Raw genomic sequence first — 3,924 nt, 5'->3', positions numbered from 1 at the left:
TTTTTTGGTTGCAGCCGTCATTGCTGTTTGGCGGGTCCGGGCTGGGGATTCGAACCCGCCACCTTAGGTGTACATGGCTGGCGCCTTAGCCGGTTGAGCTATAGGCGCTGAGCCGGAAGTTATTTTTAATACTTGTTACTATGAGCATCTAACTATAGATTTGGAATCAAGGGGATAAAGAGAATGATTGAGAATGTTGTAGTTTTTGGCAACTTAAGAGAAAGAACCTGGCAAGAGAGGGAAGAAGACTTGTTGGAAGGGATGACAGCAGTGCCAGTGTGAGGTGATGATGTTTGTGGGTGGAGTGGAGTTGTCATTACTTTGTGAAGAGGGGATTAATCTTTGTTTTCATTAGCTCTCCAGAAATACATATGGTTAAGAATTGGAAACTAAAGAAATCAGTTAGAAACAGGCCTCCTCTGACCTATATTGGAACCTGCCAAATGAAGAGTATTCCAACTTTTTGGACATCTGAAGAATTGAGATCTAAAAAGCTTCATAAGGTCTGGCCTATTCCTGAATGCTGAGGGCCTTGTAGAAAACTTGGAGTCAAGGCTGTTCTGCTAATGGAGTCATCCATCACTGCCACTGCTTGCTGGAGAATATATCAGGGGTCTTTGAAGAGGGCCTCTCAGCCCTCATGGATTAGAAGCCTGTGTGTACAGTGGCATGCCAGTAAAGGTTCTCTCTTGATACAAAGGTCTGTAATTCAGGGCATGAAGTCCTTTCTTCTTTACTACCCCTGTTCCTCTCACTTCTTTCTTCCTCCCTTCTTTCCTTCCATCAATAACCAGACAGTAAAAGGCATTTGTGCAAAAGTTGACTTAGGAAAAATCTGGCTAATGGCTTGTGGGGTTTTGGAATATATACTTAACTAATCCATTGTGCCACTTGGTCTAAGTGGTGGGGAATGGTAATGGATAAATCAGCCCGTTGGCATGTCCACAAGCCAAGAGTTAGGTCTGGTCTAGCATGCATATGTCAGGAAGGAATTGGGCCTTTTTTTTTTTTTGCAGTTTTTGGCTGGGACTGTGTTTGAACCCACAACCTGGTATATGGTGCCAGCGCTCTACTCCTTTGAGCCACAGGCGCTGCCCGAATTGGGCCTTTTGAAGGCACAGTGACAAAGGCCATTTTACTTCCAGTACAGTAAAACCCTAAAACACAAGCACTATGGAGGGATTTTGGTAGGCAGTAGCTTGAGAGATCTCTTAGCCTCACTCTGTGCTTGGCTCGGATTTGGGTGAACATGGGGTTTCAGAAGACAGTATGTATATGGAGGCACCACTGGTGTTAAAACGTGCATGTTAATACACTGGTTATTTGGATGGTATATAGATTTTCCAAGTCTAGTGATTTTGAAGAGACGAAGATGTTAAGGAAATACTTTGAGCTTGTTCTTGAAATTTCTACTCTGAAGTAAAACTTCCTGAGAAAACGTAGAGTAGTGATAACGGCTTTGGCTGGTGGTTAGGAGACATGTCGCTTGGGAGATGGTGTTTGAAGACCTTGAGTTACCTTCTGACCATACTTCAGTCAAGGCTTTAATCACATCCTCAGCCATTTGAATTATTTATCATCTTTTTGAGATTACATTTTTTATTCCTAATTATATGACAAAGATATATACCATGAAATATTTATCATGTAATTATGATTAAAATGTGCAGTCTCCCTAAAGATGTGAATAATCACTTTAAGTATTCTATATTTAATTAAAGGAGTCTGGTGGACTGTGCTGGGTCAGCTTGGTTAAGCTGAGAACTACATTTCCCACCCTTTCCTTTCCTATGTGCATCCGGGGTGGGGTTGGCACAAAGGGTGTGCACGGAACAGGAAGCCTGAGGGAAGGTGGCAGCCTTTCCTCTCTATAATTAGGATGTAGTGATGGGTGATTGCAGAGGTGCCTGATGGGTTCCAACTTCTCTTTACTCTTCTTTGTGACCTGAGGCTCTGGCCTAAGCCTGAGGCCCTTCATCAGATATTTGGCTGCAGACCTGTAGGATGTTAGTTACAACCAAGGCCTCGCTCCTTATCCATTTTGTAGTCCTTTTGGTGGCTGGACATGGCTGGCCTCTTCAGTTGAGTGCTTGGTGCCCACTAGTCCTCCAACACTCCTTCCAGAGCTTCTCTGACTCCGATCCCATCTCCTCCTGCAAATGTGTATGGTTTCTTATAAAGCCCTATTCTGCGAGCTGACTGACACAAGAGAGTGAGAGGCAAGTGTGAAGTCTTTTTTTCAAAAGAGTTTTCATTCTTTCAAAGCCTTTTGCTTTTAAAATTATTATGAAGGGCAGGTGTTTAAAGGTGAGTGAAAGTGCTAAAACCTTCTGGCTTCTGTGGTCTCTAGGACACAATAAGATGTCTTTTTCATATGAAGATGACCCTTTGCACCCACCACTATTTCTAAAGGTGGATTTGTGCTGATCCTGACCAATTCCAATTTGTGAAACAGAATCAGTACTCACCACACAGCTGTCTTTGTCCTTCATACCTTCCTCCCTCTCTCCCTTCCATATTGCCCTTGTACTTTAAGGACCAGTGGTAGGGATTTTTATATTAGCTAGACCAGGAATATAGCAAATTGATGACCTTGACCTTACTCAGGAACATGCCTTAAAGTGCTAAGCTCATTGGCCACCAAGGTACTCATTTTGTAGATCACTTTGTTTTCCTAAAAGATGTGTCCATCCATCTCTCCCTCCCTCCCTAATGTTTCTGAATGACCTAGCCTGACACAGCATTGAGTTCAGAAAGGTGGGCTCTGTACTAGATCTATCAGGTTTGAAAGCAGGTGCTGTAACTTACTACCTATAGAATTTGGGGTCATTATTTAATTTTTGAGCCTTTATCTTAGTCTTTTTTTTTTTTTTTTTTTGTAGAGACAGAGTCTCAGTTTATTGCCCTTGGTAGAGTGGGTAGAGTGCTGTGGCTTCACACAGCTCACAGTAACCTCCAACTCCCAGGCGTAGGCGATTCTCTTGCCTCAGCTTCCAGAGTAGCTGGGACTACAGGCACCTGCCACCATGCCTGGCTATTTTTTTGTTGCAGTTTTGCCGGAGTCAGGTTTGAATACACCATCCTCGATATATAGGGCTGGCACCCTACCCACTGAGCCACAGGTGCTGCCCACTGTTGTTTTTTTAAAATTTCAGGTTAATGTTAGGGTACAAACAACTAGGTTACGAGATATATATATATATATATATATATACATATACACATTTTTTTGGTGACAGAGTCTCTCTTCGTTGCCCTTGGTAGAGTTCTGTGGTGTCATAGCTCACAGCAACCCCAAACTCTTGAGCTCGAGTAATTCATTTGCCTCAGCCTCACAAGTAGCTGAGACTATAGGCACCCGCTACAGTGCCCGGCTATTTTTAGAGACAAGGTCTCCCTCTGGCTCTGGCTGGTTGTGAGCTCAGGCAATTCACCCTCCTAGGCCTCCCAGAGTGCTAGGCTTACAGGCATTAGCCACCACGCCTGGCTAGGTTACAATATTTGCATTTGTTAGGTACAGTCCCTCTTGTAGTTGTATCTCGCACCCAAAGGTGTGCCACATCCTGTGTCTCAGTCTTTAAGTTGTTACAGTAATAGTGCCCATTTCATAGGGTTGGTATAGGATAGAGGAGATATATAAAGTGGTTAGCACAACGTGTGGTATGTTATCAGTGCACAATGTTAATTGCTATTATTAAAAAATGAATCGTGTAATTTTTAGCTTCAGCAAACTTAGGGTTCACTGAGCTGGCACCGCATATAAACCGGCAAATGCCCTGAGGACGAGAGGAAGGAAACATCAATTAGTTCCACTTAGAAACAAACACTCTTCCCAACCTTGAGAGGGATGTGAAAGAACAGGTTCCAAAGTTAACCAAAGCCATTTCCTGTTCCCTTCATAGGTCATTTCTTTTGAATTGTAAT

The sequence above is a fragment of the Otolemur garnettii genome, unplaced genomic scaffold, assembly GCF_000181295.1.
Source record: "Otolemur garnettii isolate 467f Iridium unplaced genomic scaffold, OtoGar3 scaffold00075, whole genome shotgun sequence".
In the NCBI taxonomy this organism is placed as follows: Eukaryota; Metazoa; Chordata; class Mammalia; order Primates; family Galagidae; genus Otolemur; species Otolemur garnettii.
This window is presented reverse-complemented; position numbering follows the sequence as displayed.